We start from the raw sequence: 23295 nt of genomic DNA, 5'->3' as shown, positions 1-23295 counted from the left end.
TTAATTGGGGGTCACCATTCAACAAGAAAGATGAGGCACTTGAGTTCTTCAGACCCTCATTAGCCATAGAGCTGAACAGTATGTGTGAAATTAACAGTCACCTGAGTACCTCTATAATTTCATAATTATTAGGCCTAATGGGTTAGTCTCTGCCAAATAGGTTTAACTCCTGATTGGCTGGTTTGGGAGCTTGCAAACTAGCTGCTGAGGTTACTGTATTCTAGTAGATTTGGACAATTATTTTTATTTATGTCTATTTTTTCATAAAAATTCTATAATCACTCAGTTCCTTCAAGAGCATTGCACACTGTTTGCATTTGAACATATGTTGAGTGTTTAATTATTCATAAACCGAGTGCCAAAGAAAGAGATACCCTCAGATCCTGGAGAGTGTGGGTGAAAGAGGTTTCCACACACGGAATAGAAGTAGCTTGGAAACATGTTTGCAGTTGTGTGTGCATGTTTATATTTATATGTTTCTGTGTGTCCGCCTGCACATATGTGTGCACATTGTGCCTTTGATTTCTCTTCTTTGGGCTGATTTCTTTGCATTGCTTTCCCCATTATTTATTTATTTATTATTTCATATATTTATATCCCGCCCCCACAAGGGGGACTCAGCGCAGCTTCACATGAGCATCCCATTCTTGAAAACTGGGAGGGAAGGAAAGCAGTGATTCTCTCTGTCTCTCCCTCTCTCTTTCTCCCCCCCCCTCTCTCTTGGCAACCCCACAGAGAAGGGTGTAAACTATAACTCCCAGGACTACATAGTATTAGGGCTGGGCAACCACGGAAAAATTTGTTTCTAAAATCGATTCGTTTTTTGGGGGTTTTTGCGTTTCGATTTTTAAAAAAATTCCGAAATTTTTCTTTTAAAAAGTTCGATATTTACGAAATTTCGTAAATTACAAAACAATACGAAACAATTACGAAACAATTACGAATCGATTCGTTAATGGCGGACGCGACCGCGCAATAATACACTAAAAAACCTCCAAATGGGACAGGGGGAACTTCTGAAGCTTCCCTCTCCCTCTGTTGTTGACTGTTGGTGTGATATTTATAATTTTTTTTCACTGATTAAACAAACAACAACTATAAAACTTGCCCCAGACATGCGGAAATAATAACGAAACGATTTCAAAATGATAACGAAACGAATACAAAACAAATTCGAAACAATTACGAAACGAATTTAAAAATTCGTTTCGTTTTTTAGTTGCTCCTGAATGGTTCGTTATCGCTTCGTTATAAAAAAAAATAACGAATTTTTAACGAATTACAAAATTACGAAACGAAACCGCCCAGCCCTACATAGTATGGATCTATGGTATTTACAGTGGGGTCCAAGAGCAATCATTCCATAGTGTAAATGCACCAAGAGAAGGGTATGGACCTTTGAAAACTATGACTCCCAGGACTGCACAGCATGGAGGCATGGAATAATAATAATAATAATAATAATAATAATAATAATAATACAATCCTTCTCTCCTGGGTTTCCCATGCCACACAAGGCACAGACATATCACAAAGGAAGGGAAGGGAAGGAAAGGAAAGAAAAAGAAGGGAAAGGAAGGGAAAGGACCCGGAAAGGCTATTTTTTTAAAAAAAAAAAGAAATAGTTCTGGCAAGGTAAAAACTCGGTGAGCAAAAGGTAATGCTTTCCCTAACAATATTAGGGAAAATAATATTTATTAATATTAATATTTTAATACTTTAATATTTTAATGTATATTTATAATTTTGTTGTTTATCTAATGTTAATTTGTTTTGTACTGTTGTTGTTTGTTGCTGTTGGCATCTAATGGTTGCCAGTTGTAAGCCGCCCTGAGTCCCGCCTCAGGAGTTGAGGAGAAAGGAAAATAAATGTTTGAAATAAATAAATAAATAACAAGGGACTGTGGCGCAGCTGCCGGAGAGTCATCTGCATTAAGATCACTACTGACTGAAAGGTCTTGAGTTCAAAGCCAGCCTAGGTCAGAGTGAGCTTCCGACTAATTTTGTGTAGCTTGCTGTCAACCTTTGCAGCCCAAAAGACAGTTGCATCTGTCAAGTACGAAATTTAGGTACCATTTACATGGAGAGGCTTATTTAACTAATTTACGAGGCCATAAAAATCTCCAGCAAGCATGCGGGGAATGAGGAAGTACTTCATCGGTGTCGTGGATGGATGGTAAAATGACAGCTCTCCTAGTGGCCAGAAAAAGTTGGAATGTTAAATAGCTTCTGACTGTCTGTCTATATATGTTGTGTATCTATGGCACGGAATGTTTGCCATGTATATGTACACTGTAATCTGCCCTGAGCCTCCTGCAGGGTGAGAAGGGTGGAATATAAATACTGTAAATAAATAAATAAGGGTACTTTTGGCTCCTCGCACAATTTCCTCTCTCACAATTTGGGGAAATGTTTCATTTTAAACCTAGGAGCAACAAATGCCATCACAATACAGAAATGGCCAATCATCTGGATCATTAATAATAATAATAATAATAATAATAATAACAACAACAACAACAACAACTTTATTTATACCCCTCCACCATTTCCCCAGGGGACTCGGAGCGGCTTACATGAAGCCAAGCCCAACAACACATCAGTAAAACCAACAAGCAATAAGCAAATAAACAATACAATTAATATAACTCACATATTTGGGTTCGCCCTAGGAGACTTATGGAACCCAGTAGGTTCCGGAATGCTCTGAGGGATCTGGAGCCTGCCAGCGACTCGATCGATGTGCAGGTGGACACATGGAACATCAGGCTATCCAATGCACTCAACGAGATCGCCCCTAAGCTGTCGAGACCCAAGGAACACAGATTGTCTTAAACATAAGACAATGAGTCTCAACATAAGCGCCCTCTTCGACCCCACCAAAATCGGTCTCCTTGGTTCACCGAGGAACTTCGACTGATGAAGCAGGAAAAGAGACGGCTAGAGGGCGTGTGGCGAGAACTCCGTGACGGAGCATCGAGATCAGCTAATGAGGCATTTAGGGAGTCCTATGAGCATGCTATCGCCGAGGCGAAGTGAGTATATTATGCTTCTTGATAGCGTCTGCTAGCTCACGGCCTGCAAAATTGTTCAAAATAATTCGATTTCTAACAACGGTTCCTACCGTCCCAAAAAGCAGTGATCAGGTCCCTTCAGCCGAGGTTTTTCAGAGCTATTTTGCAGACAAGATCTCGCTATTTCGCCGGGACCTCCCCGCCACAATTGATACAGTGAGAGAGACTCCGTGGCCACTTGCTGGGCCCATCCTCGACCGGTTCATCCCGCTGGACGCAGGGGCTGTCAATAGGCTCATAGCTACAGCTAGACCAACCACTTGCTCCCTCGATCCGTGTCCCTCTTGGTTGGTAAAATCCTGCTTGGAGGGATTACGTGACCCTCTGTTGAAGATCATAAACAGCTCCCTTGAGCAAGGAGTTTTTCCAGAGGGTTTAAAAGAGGCGGTGGTCTCTCCCCTGCTGAACAAACCAGATTTAGATTGTTTGGTTCCCTCCAGTTACCGCCCAGTTTCAAATCTCTCGTTCCTGGGTAAGATGATTGAGAGGGCAGCAGCGGAGCAGTTGCAGCAATTCCTAGACGACACAGCCGGACTAGATCCCTTCCAGTCCGGCTTCCGTGCGGGGCATGGGACAGAGACTGTGCTGGTCTCCATCACGGATCACCTTCGATGCCAGCTTGGCCAGGGCGGGTCAGCGCTGCTTGTGTTATTGGATCTCACAGCAGCATTTGACACACTCGACCACAATCTTTTGACCCACTGCCTTGCGGCTGTTGGAGTCAGGGGGACAGCTTTAAATTGGCTGTCCTCCTTTCTTCATAACCGTGGACAGCGAGTGGAGAGGGGAGGCCTGGTCTCTGAGAGGTCCCCTCTATCTTGTGGGGTTCCTCAGGGGGCCATTCTCTCCCCTCTGTTGTTTAACATCTATATGCGACCACTTGCTTAGCTGGTTTGAGGTTTTGGGCTTGAGTGTTACCAGTACGCTGATGACACTCAGCTGGTGCTGAAGATGGAAGACCGACCGGACTCTGTACCCGATTATTTCCATCAGTGCCTTGAGGCTGTTACTGGATGGCTGCATGCCAGCAGGTTGAGGGTGAATCCAGCAAAGACGGAGATCCTATGGCTGGGTCAACCAGGCAGTGGGGATATCCATCTGCCTACCCTGGATGGCGAGGCGCTACACCCGTCACCATTGGTAAAAAGTCTGGGAGTCCTTTTGGACTCTCTGCTGACAATGGAGGCCCAGGTCTCCGCCGTTAGCAGAACCGCCTTTTTTCATCTGTGGCAGGCAAGACGGCTGGCCCCCTACCTGTCCAGGGACGACCTAGCCACGGTGATCCAGGCTACGGTCATATCAAGACTGGACTACTGTAACATCCTCTGTTGGTGATCCAAAAGCTCAAGTTGGGACCAAATGCAGCTGCTCGGCTTCTTTTGGGAATTCCGATGAGGTGCCACATAACACCAATCTTACTGCAGCTGCATTGGTTACCAATTGAGCACCGGATCATTTTCAAAGTGATGGTACTCACCTTTAAGGCCTTGTATGGTCCGGGGCCGATGTACCTGAGGGACCACCTCACCCCCTACCAACCCCAGAGATCCCTCCATTCTGAGGACCAAGATCTATTGGAAATTCCCAGTGTCAAGACCTTGCGTCCAACAGCAACCAGACGCAGAGCCTTTACAGCAGTGGCACCATCACTCTGGAATACTCTGCCATCTGAAGTCCGTGCCTTGCGGGACCTATCAGCTTTCCACAGGGCATGTAAGACATACCTGTTTCGACAGGCCTTTGATCTCTGACATTGTTGTTTTAAATTGTTTTAAATTGTTTTTAAATTTTGTTAGATTTTAGCCTGTTCTTGTAAGCCGCTTCGAGTCCCAGGGGAGTGGCAGCATATAAGTTTGAATAATAAATAAATAAATAAATAAATAAATAAATAAATAAATAAAAATTTAGACAATAACACACAAAGATTTAAAAACCTATGGCCGGGCCAAATGTAATAGTTAAAATTTTAAAAATAAACGCTGGGCATGAACAGAGGTAGGATGTATCTAGTAGGAGGATTTTAAACAAAATGTAGGGAGAGCAACCCAACGGGTAATTAAAGTGCTTCTCAGGATATTTTGCAGGGGATTGTTTCCTTTATTCAGGGAAGGCACACTGGAACAGCCACGTTTTCAGGCTCCTCCTAAAGACTGCCAATGTGGGGGCTTGTCTGATATCCTTGGGGAGTGAGTTCCAGAGTCGGGGGGCCAAGATAGAGAAGGCCCTCTCCCTTGTCCCCACCAATCGCGCCTGCAAAGGAGGTGGGAATGAGTGCAGGGCCGTTCCAGATGATCGAAGAGATTGCGTGGGTTCGTACACAGAAATGCGGTCATGCAGGTAGGTGGGTTCCAAACCGTTCAAGGCTTTGTAGGTAAGAACCTGCACCTTGAATTGGGATCGGAAAATGAATGGCAGCCAATGGAGCTCCTTAAACAGGGGGGGGGGGGTGACCGCTCCCTGTAAGTCACTCCAGTTAGTAACCTGGCTGCCGCTCGTTGGAACAATTGAAATTTCTTCAAGGGCAGCCCCACGTAGAGTGCATTACAGGAATCCAATCTGGAGGTGACTAAGGCATGGACCACCCTGGCCAGATCCGACTTCACAAGGTACGGTTGCAGCTGGCGCATGAGTCTTAATTGTGCAAAGGCCCTCCCAGCCGACGCCTGGGCTTCAAGCATTGGCGATGAGTCTAGGAGGACACCCAAGCTGCGAACCTGTGACTTCAGGGGGAGTGCAACCCCATCAAGCACCGGTTGCCACCCTATACCCCAATCCGGCTTACGATCAACCAGGAGGACCTCTCTCTTGTTGGGCTTGATCCTCAGTTTATTCATCTTTATCCAGACAGCCACAAGAGACAGGCACTCGTCCAATACCTGAGGAGCTTCCTTGGAATTAGGTGGGAAAGAGTAGTAGAGTTGGGCATCATCTGCATAGAGATGGCATCCAACTCCAAAATTCTGGATGATCTCTCCCAGCGGTTTCATGTAGATGTTGAAAAGCATGGGGGACAGAATGGAGCCTTGCAGGACCCCACAGGTCAAAGGCCAGGGGTCCAAGCAGGTGTCCCCCAGCTTCACCATCTGGGAGCAGCCCTCCAGGAAAGACCGGAGCTACGACAGAGCCGTGCCCCCAAGACCCATCCTGGAGAGCCATCCCAGAAGGATACCATGGTCGATGGTATCGAAAGCCGCTGAGATGTCCACGACCACCAGCAGGGTCACCCTCTCCCTGTCCAGCTCCCTGTGGAGGTCATCCACCAAGATGACCAAAGCCGTCTCGGTATCGTGACCAGGCCTAAAGCCAGACTGTGACTGGTCCAAGTTGTCAATGTTATCTAGCAATCCCTGGAGCTGACAGGCAACCACCCACTCCAGCCCCTTGCCCAAAACAGGGAGGTTGGAGATTGACCTGTAATTGCTCAAGACCATAGAGTCAAGGGAGTTCTTTTTCACCACAACCTGTTTCAAATCAGATGGAAATGTCCTCTGCTCCAACGAGGTATTAATGATCAACACAAACCAATCAATAAACCCACCTTTAGCCGATTTAATTAGCCAAGAAGGGCAAGGGTCCAGAGCCGATGTGGTCGCCCTCACAGCCCCAAGTACCCCCTCCACGTCATCAGGATGAACAAGCCAGAAAGAATTCCACAAACCGGACAGGCAGATGCCTCAGCCATCTCCTCTGATACTGTATTTAAACTGGTGTCTAGCTCGAGGTGTATCCGAGCGACTTTATCTGCAAAATGGTGCACGAACTCACAGCACCGAGCTGTCGGGTCGTCAATGACCTCCTCCACCCCAGGGGGATGAAGGCACTCCCCAACGACCCGAAACAACTCCGAAGATCTATTGGATGCAGACGCTATGCGGGCAGTTAAGAAAGTCTCCTTGGCTGCCCGTATAGCCGTGGTGTGGGCCCTAATTGAGGCTGTAGCCCGTGCTCAGTCGGAGACACCCCGAGATTTTCTCCAGATGGATTCTAGACCCCTTCTCGTGCGCTTCATCTCAGCCAACTCCTCAGTGAACCAAGGAGATGGCGTGACTCTGTGCAGTGAGAGGGGACATTTGGGAGCAATCGTGTCTATCACCCTGGCCAACTCGCTGTTATAGCAATCAACGAGGGCGTCGACAGGATTGCCAGCCTCCATGAGAGGAAGAGCCCCAAGAGTCCTCAGGAATGGGTGTGTAATGTATGTTAGTAATTTGTCTTCATTTTCTTCAAGTTGTAGATCCAGGTCTGTGAAGCCTGGATCTGAATAATACTCTGGCTTCTTCTTAAACTTCCTTTTCAAAAATATTTGTGTTTCCTCATGTATTAATGACCAATAAATCTGGGAATCCCAGACCTCCTCTTGTTTTTTTATCAATTAGATTTGTATAGTTTATCCTTGGTCTTTTCCCTTTCCATATAAACTTTAATAAATCTTTCTTCCATTTTTAAAATAGAGATTGATTTCTTATTACCGGTATATTTTGGAACAAAAAAATAAGTTTCGGAAGGACATTCATTTTAATTAAAGATATTCGACCGAGTAGCGATAGATTTAGATAGTTCCATTTTTGGAGGTCTTTTTGGATTTTCTTCCATATCATTTCATAATTATTTTTCAGGAGTTGACCATTCCTCGCTGAGAGCCAAACTCCTAGGTATTTTTTTTAACACTTTCCACTCCGAATTGTTCTTGAATCCTCTCTTGTTTCCCCTTTTCTAATTTTTTAAATAATAATTTTGTTTTCTTCATATTCATCTTAAATCCGGCCACTTTCCCAAACTCCTCTATTTTTGTGAGCCAATTTTGAAAATTTTTGCTTGGGTCCTCAATTATTCCTAGCAAATTGTCTGCGAACGCTCGTATTTTAAAATTCTGCTCTTGAACACCAGATCCATCAATGGTAAGACCTCTGTCATTCAGGACTTGATCCTGGATGAGGCGGCGGATCTGGCATGCATCACCGAGACATGACTGGATGAGTTGGGGGGGGGGGGTTAACCTTACCCAGCTGTGCCCACCAGGCTCCAGCGTGCATCAGCAGGCTAGGTCCAGGGGGCGGGGAGGTGGGTAGCGGTTGTCTTCCGGCAGTCCATCGCCCTGATCAGATGCACCGTTCCGCAATCATCAAGAGAGAAATAACCTACATAACAAAAGTAGAGGGAGAAAAGACATACACACAGGAAATGGACATAATAAAGCAATTTCAGAAGTACCACAAGAAATTATACCAAAGAGGACAGATTAAGAAGGAAAAAATCATTCAATATCTAGAATAAGCAAAAATACAAAAGATTTCTGAAAAACAGCAAGATTTAAACAGAGAAATAACATAACAAGAAATAGGTAAAGCAATTAAGAATTTGAAGACAAATAAAGCACCAGGACGAGATGGCCTAATGGCAATATATTATAAAATCCTGCAACAAGAAATAACATGAAATTTAAGAAAGGTAATGAATGAAATAAGAACAAAACAAGAAATGCAGAACATGTGGAAATAAGCAAATATTTGTGTACTACCTAAAGAAAATTCAGATCCAGAAAACATCAAAAAAATATAGGCCAATATCATTGTAAAATATAGATTATAAATTGTTCAGTAACATAATAACAGAAAGAGTCAAACTATTTTTAGTAAGTTGGATCAAAGAAGAACAAATGGGAGTTTTCCCAAATAGACATCAAAGGGAGAATGTCAGAACAATTATAGACCTTATAGAATACTATGAAAGAAAAATTCAAAAAGAAGTAATGTTCCTGGCCCTGGATGCTGAAAAAGCATTCAATAATATAAATTGGGACTTTTTCAAATTATTCATGAAGGAATTGACATCGGATATTATTTTCAAAACATAATTGAAACTATATATGAAAATCAAGAAGCAAAAATAATAATAAATGGACAGGAAACCAAAACCATAGAAATTCAAAAAGGGACAAGACAAGTGTGTCCACTATCACCCTTGATCTTCATATTGACACTGAAAGTACTACTAAATAAAATAAGAGAAAATAAAAAAAATTAAAAGGGGCAAAATAAATGGACAATCTTACAAAATTTGGGCCTTTACCGACGACATAATTTGCATAATTGAAGAACCAAATAAAAATGCAGAAAAAATGGCTGAAGACAATAAAAGAATTTGGAGATGTGGCCGGTTTTAAAATAAATATGGAAAAAAAAAAGCTTATAACAAAAAATATACCAAAAAAAGAAATTGGAGATACTAAAAGAGAACTGGAACATGCAAATATTTTCCAAGATAAAATATCTTGATATCACAATCACACCCAAGAATGCCCAACTATTACAGAACAAATACGGGAAAATATGGAGTGAGATTAAAAGAGACCTGGAAAATGGAAATACTCAGAGCTGTCTTTCTTAGGTAGAATCTAGAGTGTAAAAATGTCCTACCGAAAATGATATTTCTTTTTCAAAATCTCCCAATAATAAGAAATCAAAAGAATTTGAAGAAATGGAATAAAGATATAAAAAAATACATCTGGCAGGGTAAGAAACCAAGAATAAACCATAAAAACATGACCGATGAGAAAAGAAGGGGAAGTCTAGCTATGCCAGACCTAACCCTATACTTTGAAGCATGTGCACTAACATGGACTATGGATTGGATGAAATTAAGGAAGGAAAAAATATTAAATTTAGAAGGGATAGAGCTAAGACATGGCTGGCATGCGTACCTTTGGTATGGGAAAGTAAAATCTGGAAGAAAAAAAATCGGGAACCATTTTGTTAGGTTGTCCATTATCAAAATTTGGGATAAATATAAAGATAGGATATATAACAAAACCCCATTATGGGTATCCCCTCTAGAATCCACACAACGAAGAGAAATTGGATGGGACAATTGGCTGACTTATAAATATTGAATAAAGAAATAGTATTAAAATCACAACAAGAAATAAAGGAGACATATACAAATATAACATCGTTGCAATATTGGCAAATAAAAATATTTTATAAAAGATAAAGAATTTGGCTTCTCAATGATAGAAAACACTTGGGACAAAATAATGAAATCAGAAAAGAAAACTATAACTAAAATATACAAAAAATTATTAGAGTGGAGCACAGAGGAAGAGAAAGTAAAAGAATGCATGATAAAATGGGCAAAAAATATCGGAATATCAATTGGAATTGAAGACTGGGAGACAATCTGGAATAAAAAATAAAATATACATGTGCTTATGATTTAAAAGAAAATTGGACAAAAATGATGTATAGATGGTACATGACACCACACAAATTAAAGAAATATTACAAAAATATAAATTTGAAATGTTGGAAATGTGGACAGGTGGAATGTTGTAGTAGAGTGTGCTGAGCAGGCTACAACGAGTAGTAAAAGGGCAAAGAGGGCTGCTCAGGTGCTGGATCAAGAGCAGCAAAGGAAGCAAATTAGGGAAATATTCATGGCATCTACGGATGCTGAGTCATTCGAAGGGTTCAGCGGCTCTGAAATGGAGGAGGAGGGAGAGGAATGTAGAGGTCTGAAGCGGATTACTCGGGATCAAGAGTCAGACGAGGAGAGAGAAAGAGGATCCGTGAAATACTTAATGCTCCAACTGAGGAGGAGGACTTCATGGGATTTACAGGGAGTGATGGGACTGGGAGTGATGACGGGGAGGAGGATGGGTTAGATTGGACCCGTGTACAAGAGATCAGAGACATATAACCAGTAGGGCTGGGCGGTTTCGTTTCGTTAATTCGTAATTCGTTAATAATTCGTTAATTTTTTCAATTACAAAACGATAACGAACCATTCTGGAGCAATTATTAAAAAAACCGAATTTTCAAAAACGTTTTGTAAATGCTTCGTATTTCGATATTGTATTCGTTTCGTTATTGTTTTGAGGTCGTTTCGTTATTATTTCCGCATGTCTGGGCCAGTTTTATGGTTTAATTAGTGAAAAAAAATTATAATATCACACCAACAGTCAACAACAGAGGGAGAGGGAAGCTTCAGAAGGTTTTGGAGGTTTTTTAGCGTATTTCGCGGTCGCGTCCGCCATTAACGAATCGATTTATTATTGTTTCGGAAATCGATTCGCTAATTTTTTACCATTTACGAAATTTCATAAATATCGAACTTTTTAAAAGGAAAATTTTGTAATTATTTTAAATATCGAAACAAAAAAACCCCCCAAATACAAATCGATTTTAGAAACAAATTTTTCCGTTGTTACCCAGGCCTAATAACCAGCCCACATCAATGAGGACTTTGAGGGGTTTGGGGGACACTTGGGGGACACTTGGGATGACTTGGGATGACTTAAGTCTTGAAAGACGCTGGCAACATTGGAGAGATGGGCGGCGGCGCTCAGCTGCAGGAGATCAGGCAGCTGGGAGTGATGAGGAAAGGGAGGAGAGCAGCTCATCCTCCGATAATGAGTTATAGGATATAAGTTGGTAAGAAATCAATTGGTCTTTGCAGAAGGCAAAGTGTCTTATTGTGTTTAGAGCTTTGTTGCTGCCATTACTTTCGTTTTGGGTCCTGGAACTGCAGATCATCAAGCTTCCGTGTTACTCTCGTTGGGAAATCCTGTAAGTGCTGACTGCTTTCTTCCTGCTGATTACGGACTGTTTTTCTGAGATTACGACATCGCGTTTTGGATTTCTGGCTACTGTTTTGCTCATGTTTTGACCCTGGACTGTTTGCTGACCTTGTTTTTGTGTGCTCCCACCTTGCTACATCTTGCTCTGTGTACTCTGTTATTTGCAAGCAGTTTGCTTAAGTCTTTGTTTAAAGCGGATTATATCTCTATATAATCCAGATTATCCTTTGAACTGTGTTTTTGACTAGCATTTGCTACTGACTTTATTTTCCTTGCTAGACTCACTGAATCCAAGTGTTTCTAAGTTGTTTTTGTTATTAATAAACCTTGTTTGGACCCTTTTTACTGTGTTTGGCTTCTTTAAGGCTTCTGGGTCTTGACATGGTAGGAACCTTCTACCACATGTGGTGGTCATGCAAAAAAGCAAAAAAAAAAAATAAATATTGGAAGGAAATACATGAAAATATACAAAATATATTAAAAACAAAGATACCACTGAAGAGATATTCTTATTAGGATTAGGAATTGATGTTCTGGGTCACATGGCTGTGTAGAAGGGCCCTCAGATAGGATTGACCTGGTTTTCTATGGGTCTGTTGCAATCCAGAGCAGGGAACGAGGCCCTAAGATAACTATCCACCACACTTGGCTGTGAAAAACAATCCTTTTTTATTGAAGAAAAATGGTTACAAAATAAAGGAAAAATGCAAGTCAAAAGCCACAGCAAAATCAGCAAACATGAATTTAAATGGACAAAGCAAAACCAAAAGCCTCACTGTGAAATACTGGAACCTGTTAGCAATCCACTAACCGTACTTGATATCCTAAAAATCTCCCCAAACTATGGCCAGGGAACCGGGAGAACTGCCAAGGTCTTCATCAATTCTGAAACTATGCCTGAACTGAGACAGTCAGCCCGACGTAAGGCAATTAAAATTCAAGAATTGGTTCCATGAACCGCCCTTCTTTTTTGAAGCCAATGTTTTTAATTCTTGAATTCGGGAGGATTGACGCAAACTGAGTGATTTACTTCTGTCTTCCCAAATTTGGCCCCTTCTGTTGTCATTACAGTTAACAGGTGCAGAAGGGAGGGAAAGTTCAAGGTCTCCCTCTGAAACATTCTCATGAACACTGGTACTTTCATTTTCCAAATCTACAGAAGTTCCTTCCTCACTAATTTCAGGAACATTGGCATTTTCCAAACCTACAGCAGTTTCTTTCTCACTAATTTCAGGAGCATTGGCATCAAAAGGTACATTTCCATTAGCATCAGTAAATATACTTTCATTAGCATCAGGAGGAACAAACAGAGAATCAGGTTCAAGTTCAAACTCAGGCTGAACCCCAACAGGGTGAGCAGATGACAAGTGTTAGGGCCCTTTCGCACAGTCATATAACCCAGAATATCAAGGCAGAAAATTCCACAATATTTGCTTTGAACTGTGTCCATACTCAGATAATGTGGGATTTTCTGCCTTGATATTCTGAAATATAGGGCTGTGTGAAAGGGCCCTAACACTTGTCATCTGCTCACCCATAGAAAACCAGGTCAACCCTATCTGAGGGCCCTTCTATACAGCCATATGACCCAGAACATCAAGGCATATAATCCACAGTATCTGATTTGAAGTGGAATATCTGAGCCCACATTGCCAGGTAACACAGTTTGATTTGGATTTTATACAGCTGTGTGGAAGGGGCCTGAGGCCTCTACTACACTGCCATATAACATGGGTTCACACTGCCATATATCCCAGTTCAAAGCAGAAAATGTGGGATTTTATTCAGCTGTGTCACCTTCTACCTTTTATTTTTCAGTGATTGTTTTGGGGGGTGCGCCAAAATACTGTTTGCTTACACTTGAAAATTACCTAGAATCATAGAATCATAGAATCAAAGAGTTGGAAGAGACCTCATGGGCCATCCAGTCCAACCCCCTGCCAAGAAGCAGGAGTATTGCATTCAAATCACCCCTGACAAATGGCCATCCAGCCTCTGCTTAAAAGCTTCCAAAGAAGGAGCCTCCACCACACTCCGGGGCAGAGAGTTCCACTGCTGAACGGCTCTCACAGTCAGGAAGTTCTTCCTAATGTTCAGATGGAATCTCCTCTCTTGTAGTTTGAAGCCATTGTTCCATGTCCTAGTCTCCAAGGAAGCAGAAAACAAGCTTGCTCCCTCCTCCCTGTGGCTTCCTCTCACATATTTATACATGGCTATCATATCTCCTCTCAGCCTTCTCTTCTTCAGGCTAAACATGCCCAGTTCCCTAAGCCGCTCCTCATAGGGCTTGTTCTCCAGACCCTTGATCATTTTAGTCGCCCTCCTCTGGACACCTAGGGCCGGCCCTGCCTGGGACAGTCTAAACAGAGGGGAGGGAAGGAAAGCATGTGTTTTTTGAGAGTGTAGGGATAAACAGTGATGCAGATATGCGCATTTTTCAGCTGGAATCAGGAGATAAATGGACCTTTTTACACCTTAGTTTTCATCCATGGCAGTGAATCAGTGCATATTTACTGCTGGCATCATGTAGCCACCCCCCACCGCCTTAACTTGGGAAACCCCATGTTTTTGGTACTGTGTAAATAGGCCCTTAGAGATTCTGGGAACTATGGTCCAAAAAACTAACCTTTCCCAAGCTGTGAGCAACGGAATTCTATCCAGTAGGGCTGGTCAATTCGTTTCGTTAATTCGTAATTCGTTAAAAAATTCGTTAATTTTTGAATTACGAAACGATTACAAAACATTTTTTTTAACCTGGAAGTGTTTTTAAATATCGAAACGGCAGGCGCCAAAAAATTTTGTATTTCCGTCCATTTCGGAAATACGTAAGATGGCCGCCTGCCGATGCTTGCTGAGAGGGGCGAGCGAGAGGGGCGAGCGAGCGGCGAGCGAGAGGGGCGGAAGCACTCTCTCCTGACATTTCACCCACATCTATGGCAGGCATCCTCAGAGGTTGTGAGGTCTGTTGGAAACTAGGCAAGTGGGTTGATATATCTGTGGAATAATGTTCAGGGTGGGAGGAAGAACTCTTGTCTGCTGGAGGCAAGCGTGAATGTTGCAGCTGGCCAGCTTGATGAGCATCGAATGGCCTTGCAGCTTCATGGTCTGGCTGCTTCCTGCCTGAATGTTGCAATTGGCCAGCTTGCTTAGCATTGCCTATTAATAATAATAGCGAGCGGCGAGCGAGAGGGGCGAGCGAGCGGCGAGCGAGAGGGGCGAGCAAGCGGCGAGCGAGAGGGGCGAGCGAGCGGCGAGCGAGAGGGGCGAGCGAGCGGCGAGCGAGAGGGGCAAGCGAGCGGCGAGCGAGAGGGCCCGCCAGAGTGAGTGCCTGCCTTCCCTCCTTAATAATAATTAATAATAATTAATCCCTATTCTACTAAATTAATAATTAAATTTAAAACATATTTTAAAAATGTTGAAAAAAAAAGGGCGCCATCTTTACAAAATGTTTTGTAAATATTTACGAAATTTCGTAAATACCGAAACTTTTTTTTGGGAAAGTTTTGTAATTATTTTAAATATCGAAACAAAAAAAAACCCCAATTACAAATCGATTTTAGAAACAAATTTTTGCGTTGTTACCCAGGCCTACTATCCAGTCTTTGGATGGAAATGTATGTCAAGCGATGTGAATGCTTTCTTCAGTGCACTGTATGGAAGAGATCTGGGCAGATCGAAAGCAGCCTCTCTCCACACTTAGGTGCCTGAGAAAGAGCACTTTGCCACATCTGTCAGCCTCTGCTAATTAACCGAGTTGCTATCACCTTCCATGCTGATATGAAGGAGAGAAAAAGGGGAGGGGGAGACCTCGTCAGTGCGGGAAGGGGAGGCAAAGACAGTCTACCATTATAAATTATGTCTGGCAGAGAACAGTTCCATATCATGTATTATAAGCACTTAGAAAGCTCACCCTTTCTGTCTTAGTTCCTTGGCATAAATAATGGCCTTTTTATGAATTAATCATGCAGACAAGGTCTCTGGAAATAGCAGGAACCTCAAGTATCATCTCTTCAACTGCTTTCATTGTTTTATATTTGCAAAGACAGCAGAGAACTCAAGCAATCTACTTCAGCATAGGCAGCTGATATAGTTCCTTGCGAAGTTTGCGATGAAATGGGGAGAAGGAGTTTAGGAGTCGAGGGCTATGGGCAGGGAGAGGCGTTCCCCATTGCCAATGTGTGGATTAAGCCAATGCTCCTCTGAAGACAACATAAGGGGTCCTTCAGGCTGAGAGGAGATATGATAGCCAGCCATGTATAAATATTTAGGCCTGGGTAACAACGCAAAAATTTGTTTCTAAAATCGATTTGTATTTGGGGTTTTTTTTTTGTTTCGATATTTAAAATAATTACAAAATTTTCCCTTAAAAAAGTTCGGTATTTACGAAATTTCGTTAATATTTACAAAACATTTTGTAAAGATGGCGCCCTTTTTTTTCCAATATTTTTTCAATATTTTTTTAATTTAATTATTAATTTAGTAGAATAGGGAGGAGAAATTATTATTAAGGAGGGAAGGCAGGCACTCACTCTGGCGGGCCCTCAAGCGCTGCCGCCGAGTCAGGCCCGGCTCCTCCGAAGCTAAGGTTTCAGTGCGGAATTGGGAGAAGGGGGTCCCCAAAGGCCATCTAGTCCAGCCCTCTGCTAAGGTTTGAATGCGTAATTGGAGGAAGGGGCTCCCCAAAGGCCATACATTCCAGCCCTCTGCTAAAGTTTCAATGTGGAATTGGGAGAAGGGGCTCCCCAAAGGCCATCTAGTCCCGCCCTCTGCTATGGTCTCAATGCGAAATTGGGAGAAGGGCTCCCCAAAGACCAACTAGCCCAGCCCTCCGCTAAGGTTTCAGTGCGGAATTGGGAGAATGAAGCACACCCACCGCAAAGATGAGGAAGGAGGGACGGGCCGCCTTCCCGCTGAGGGTCGCTCGCCCTCTCTCTCGCTTGCTCAGCCGGCGCCTTCCCTGCCCTCTCCTCCTCCTCCTCCTCCTCTTTCAGGCTCTGACTGGCTAAGGAGAGGAGAGAGAGGAGAGCTCCCAGCAAGCATCTAGCCATCTTACGTATTTCCGAAATGGACGGAAATACAAAAATATTTGGCGCATGCCGTTTCGATATTTAAAAACACTTCCGGGTTTAAAAATAAGTTTTGTAATCGTTTTGTAATTGCTAAAATTAACGAATATTTAACGAATTACAAAATTAACGAACGAAACCGCCCAGGCCTAATAAATATGTGAGAGGAAGCCACAGGGAGGGAGGAGCAAGCTTGTTTTCTGCTACCCTGGAGACTAGGACACGGAACAATGGCTTCAAACTACAAGAAAGGAGATTCCATCTGAACACGAGGAAGAACTTCCTGACTGTGAGAGCCGTTCAGCAGTGGAACTCTCTGCCCTGGAGTGTGGTGGAGGCTCCTTCTTTATTTATTTATTTATTTACTTACTTTGCTTGTATACCGCAGTTTCTCAGCCCGCAGGCGACTCAATGCGGTTCACAACAAGAGCAAAAGTCAATGAAACAACATACAATCTTTAAAACCATTAACAGCACAATATACAAAATAATGACACATCAATATAACACATTAGCATCTCATAACTAAAATCGTGATCCAATTCGTCATCCATAAATTCCGTTTCCTATATTCATCGTTCATTGCACTATTTATCCGAACGCCTGTTCAAACAGCCAGGTTTTTAGTTTTCTTCAAAACACCATTAACGAAGGGGCTGATCTAATGTCCCTGGGAAGGGCGTTCCACAGTCGAGGGGCCACCACAGAGAAGGCCCTGTCCCTCGTCCCCGCCAGCCATGCTTGTGATGCAGGTGGGATCGAGAGCAGGGCCTCCCCAGAAGATCTTAGAGTCCTGGTGGGTTCGTAGGCAGAGATACGTTCAGATAGGTAGCTTGGGCCAGAACCGTTTAGGGCTTTATAGGCCAACGCCAGCACTTTGAATTGAGCCCGGTAGCAAATCGGCAGCCAGTGGAGCTGGTACAGCAAGGGAGTTGTATGCTCCCTGCGCTCCGCTCCTGTTAGTATCATGGCTGCCAAACGTTGGACTAGTTGAAGCTTCCGAGCCGTCTTCAAAGGCAACCCCATGTAGAGAGTGTTGCAGTAGTCTAAACAGGATGTAACCAGAGCGTGGACTACCGTGGCCAAGTCAGACTTCCCAAGGTACGGGCGCAGCTGGCGCACAAGCTTTAACTGTGCAAATGCTCCCCGGGTCACCTCCGAAACCTGGGGTTCCAGGCTCAGCGATGAGTCCAGGATCACACCCAAGCTGCGAACCTGCGCCTTCAGGGGGAGTGCAACCCCATCCAACACAGGCTGTAACCCTATACCCTGTTCGGCCTTGCGACTAACCAGGAGTACCTCTGTCTTGTCTGGATTCAGTTTCAGTTTGTTCGCCCTCATCCAGACCATCACAGTGGCCAAGCACCGGTTCAGGACCTGGACAGCCTCCTTAGTAGCAGGTGGAAAGGAGTGACAGAGTTGGACATCATCTGCGTACAGATGACATTGCATGGCTGGCCATCTGTCGGGGATGCTTTGAATGCAATATTCCTGCTTTTTTGCAGGGGGTTGGACTGGATGGCCCATGAGGTCCCTTCCAACTCTGTGATTCTATGATTCTATGACCTGCATTTTCCTCAGCCTGACCTGTGCATGCAAGGAAGCCTTCACAATTCACAGTGAGAGGCAAGTGCGGCTGTTTAGTCAATGGTTCTGCTTCAGTGCTGCCTTGAAGTGGACCGGACAAGGCTGGAAAGCAGCTACATTCATTGAAAAAGAACACTGACACTCATAGCCACTCTGATCCCGACACATGACTTTCTTTATCATTTGCATGTGATGTGGTTCTTTCAACTTCAATTCACCTTTGTATTTTTAAAAACTTGCCTTTTCATCTACAGTTTTGCAGATGATCTAATTGGAGCCGAGGAGAGGAGTTAGTGTGCACCCAAACACATTTGTGGGAGACAGCACTCATGTGTTCCACTGTGCATGAGCTAATAAAATGTGGGGGATTTTTTTTTCAAAAAAAAGGAAACCTAAAAAGCCAAAGAAAACAGAGTGGATCATGTTGGGTTTGTTGGGCTTGGACTTGGAGAGGCCTGCTGCCATATTTAAAGGAATGAATTATCCCCCTATTACGGTTGCCATATTTCCGTTTCTCCAACCTGGGCATTTAATTTGCACATTATGCAAATCATTCTAATTATGCAGTTTATTATAATCACATGCATTCATCACATTCTTTTCTCACTTTTTTGCATTTTTTCTTCCATTAAGTGTGAACCTTCCTACCATTTTTACAGTTATAATTCGTCTGCGTGAAGCAGTGCTTTGGCGTGTTTGGAGTGCTGGTTTTGGAGCAGAGAGATTCGGGTTGAAATCTCTGCTTTGTCATGGGATTTACCAGGTGATCCTGGGAAACCATGCCTTGAATTCACCTTGCTTCTTTTACTCACCATTTGTATTACTTGCTTTTACTGCCTCTTCCTCCCTTTCTCAGTCCATCTTTACACCTGCACAACATGCCACTTTCCTTGCTTCCTGCACTCTGCCAATTCCACGGTTCACTCTTCCTTTCCCTGACACCGTACATATTTCCAATGCTCCTTACATGGCAGCGCTCACTCCATTCACTCACCTCTCTCCCTCCATCTACTTGTATCCTCACAGTTCAACTCCCTTGCTTCTTATCCGCTGCCTCTTATATCACTTCCACTGGTCACTCCTTTTTCTTCTTCATTGTTTCTCATCTCCTGCTCCCTTGTTGCACTCTTTGTGGGCTTGGAAGATGAATACCAAACACCTCCATTAAGACCCGTCGCAAACTCTGTTCCTGCGGGAGCAAACCTTGCTAGCATGTCCCTGACGTCATGAGACTCCGCCTCTCGCCCCGCCCCTTTCTCCGCCTCTTTCTCCTTGCGAGAGTGGTTTTTCCTTTGCTAGGGCAGCATTGCCAGCATGCCAGCAGAATTCAACTGAGAGAACATGCGGGCAATGCTGCCCTAGCAAAGGAAAAACCACGCTGGCAAAGAGAAAGGGGCGGAGAAAGGGGCGGGGCGAGAGGCGCAGGCTCATGACGTCAGGGACGTGCTAGCAAGGTTTGCTCCCACAGGAACAGAGTTTGCGACGGCTCTAACTATGAATGGTACAGAAAATAGTACAGACAGACATATCCTCCCGCCAGGCCTGTAGCTGGGGGGGGGGGGGGGGTAGGGGTTCAACCCCCCCCCCCCAAATTTTCAGGTTAAAAAAAACCTGGTTTACTCATGAATTTTAACTGGTTAACCAAATCCCCATGCTAAGTCTATGAGACGCAAAAAATTAAGAGTCCCTCCAGAACTGCAAGCACTATCTCAAGCAAATATTGACAATTTATTCACACTGTCATTACTTGCAGCAATAGCCGATGTAGCGAAGCAACCAAGTTGGAGGGGGGGTTGAATGTTCTCATTAAGGAGGCCAGACTTGGTGGGGGTGGTTGACGGGGGCGGAGCTGCAGGCTATTGAATTTTCAACCCCTCCCGAAATTTTCAACCCCCCCCCCCCCCCCCCAAATTTTTTTCTGGCTATGGCCCTGTCTCCCGCTGCCTTCCAGGGGAGAGGAACACAAAAGTGCTTGGGCTGAACATTATCTAAGATCATAATGTAAGATTCTGACCAACAAATGACTCCACTTCATTGTATGTTTGAAGAGTACTACTTGTTGGAGGCTATGCAGATTCAGAAACTTTATATGACCCAATCACTACAGAATGGGAACCATGTGCATGTGAATAAGTACTTGTTGTCGCTTTTGACTCTTCGTGACCTCATAGACCAGCCCATGCCAGAGCTCCCTGTTGGCCGTCACCACCCCCAGCTTCTTCAGAATCAAGCCCAGTCACCTCAAGGTCAGCCCCTCTTCCTTTTTCCTTCAATTTTCCCCAGCATAATTGTCTTCTCTAAGCTTTCCTGTCTTCTCATGATGTGGCCAAAGTTCTTCATCTTTGACTCTAATATCCTGCCCTACAATGAGCAATAGAGCTTTATTTCCTGGACTGGTTGGATCTTCTCACGGTCCAAGGCACTCTCAGAATTTTCCTCCAGCACCACAGTTCAAAAGCGTCTATCATCCTTCGCTCAGCCTTCCTTATGGTCCAGCTCTCACATTCATAGGTTACTACAGGGCATACAATTGCTTTGACTATGTGGGTCTTCATTGTCAGTGTGATGTCTCTACTCTTTACTAGTTTATCGAGATGGATCATTGCTCTCTTCCCAAGAAGTAAAAGTCTTCTAATTTCCTGGCTGCAGTCTGCGTCTGCACCTAGAAATACAAAGTCTGTCACTGCCTCCACGTTTTCTCCCTCTATTTGCCAGTTATCAATCTGTCTTGTTGCTATAATCTTGGGTTTTTTGATGTTTAACTGCAACCCAACTTTTGCACTTTCTTCTTTCACCTTGGTTAGAAGGCTCCTCGGCTCCTCCTCGCTTTTGGCCATCAAAGTGGTATCATCCACACATCTAAGGTTGTTAATGTTTCTTCCAGCAATTTTATCTCCAGCCTTGGATTCATCAAGCCCCGCACATCTCATTATGTGTTCTACGTACAAGTTGATAGGTTGGGTGAGAGTATACAACCCTGCCATACGCCTTTCCCAATCTTGAACCTGTCTGTTATTCCATGGTCAGTTCTTACTGTTCCTACTTGGTCATTATACAGATTCCTCAGGAGACAGACAAGGTGATTACCGCCTTCCATTTTTGCCTTGGGCATCCCTAAAATGTATGGTTGGTCATTGCAGGAAATAAGACGTCCATCTTGGAATTTTAGGAAAATGTGGAAAATTAATCAATGCTGTGCCATTGAAATAGCATGTAAGGCCAGGCCTTCATGCCCAAGACTGTATTGTTGGTTGGGTTCTTAAATTATTCTTTTCAAAACTTCCACAACAGCGTCTGTTTTTTTCCTTCTTTCCAGTTTTTAGCAGCTGAAATATCAATTCCAGATGGTAGGACATACTAAAAATAACAAATCTTCAGGAACCACGAAACCTGCTGAAATTAATGAACCTCCTTGTGTTATACACAGACTGCTTCCCAGATTAACAAATGCCAATTCCCTATTAATTCCTCCTCCATCCTTTGGAATATCTCTAGAAAGGACACTCAATTGACATCCTCTTGCTCTCTTTTAGTGTGGCAGAGTTATATACTGTCTCCCTCCAGTTCAAGAAATAAGCTCACCTTAAATCATAGAATAACCCATGGGCCATCTAGTCCATCCCTTTTCTGCCATACAGGACAGATGACCACGCAGCCTCTGTTTCAAAACCTCCAAGGAAGGATCCTCCACCGGACTCCGAGGCAGAGAGATCCACTATTGAACTGCTCCAAAAAGTTCTTAATAGTCAGTGGAATCTCCTTCCCTGCCATTTGAACCTATGTCTCAATCACGGAGTCCTTGTTTCAAGGGCAGCAGAAAGGAAGCCCCTCCCTCTTCCTTATTACAACCTTTCACATATTCATACATGACTCTCTTGTTTTCTCTCAGCCTTCTCTTCTGCAGGCTAAAAATGCCCAGTTCTTTAAGACACTCCTCAGAGGGATCATTCATGATCTCCAGATCTTTGATTTTTTTAGTTGCCCTCAAATGGACTCCTTCCAGCTTAGAATTAGTATCTCTCTTAAACTGTGTTGCCCAGAATTGGACACAGGATGATTTCAGGTAAAGAGGTCTGACCAAAGTGGAATAGAGAGGCCCCAGGACTTCCTTCAATCTAGACACTAAGCTGCTATGTATGCAGCCCAAAATCCCATTGGCTTTTTCAGCTGCTTCATCACAATCTTGGCTCATGTTCACCTTCCTACCCACGAGGACTGCTGTGGAGCCAGGTGTCCCCCATCCTGTATCTTTGCATTTCATTTCTTTCTGCCTAAATGTCATACCTTACATTTGTCCTTGTTTAAGTTCATTTTGTTAGTTTTGGCCAATGCACTCTCTAATCTGTTGAGGTCATTTTGCATTCTGATCTTGTCCTCTGGGGTATTAGGTCTCCCTCCCAATTTGGTCCCATCTGCACCCTTGATCAGTACCCACTCTAAACCCTCATCCAAGTCATTAATAAAGATGTTTTTATTTATTTATTTATTATTTAAACTTATATGCCGCCACTCCCCTGGGGCTCGGAGCGGCTTACAAGAATAGCTAAAATCTAACAAAGTTTAAAAGCAATTTAAAACAATTTAAAAACAACAGTATCAAACATTAAAAGCCTGTTGGAACAGGTATGTCTTACATGCCCTGCGGAAAGCTGGTAAGTCCCGCAGGGCACGAACTTCAGGTGGCAGAGCATTCCAGAGTGATGGCGCCACTGCTGTGAAGGCTCTGCGTCTGGTTGCCGTTAGACGCAAGGCCTTGACACTGTGGACTTCCAATAGATCTTGGTCCTCAGAATGGAGGGATCTCTGGGGTTGGTAGGGGGTGAGACGATCCCTCAGATACATTGGCCCCAGACCATGCAAGGCCTTAAAGGTGAGTACCATCACTTTGAAAGTGATCCGGTGCTCAATTGGTAACCAATGCAGCTGTAGTAAGATTGGTGTTATGTGGCATCTCATCGGAATTCCCGCAAGAAGCCGAGCAGCTGCGTTTTGT

This window comes from Anolis sagrei, chromosome X (assembly GCF_037176765.1).
Source record: "Anolis sagrei isolate rAnoSag1 chromosome X, rAnoSag1.mat, whole genome shotgun sequence".
In the NCBI taxonomy this organism is placed as follows: Eukaryota; Metazoa; Chordata; class Lepidosauria; order Squamata; family Dactyloidae; genus Anolis; species Anolis sagrei.
The sequence above is the reverse complement of the archived record's forward strand: the minus strand, read 5'-3'. Positions refer to the sequence as shown.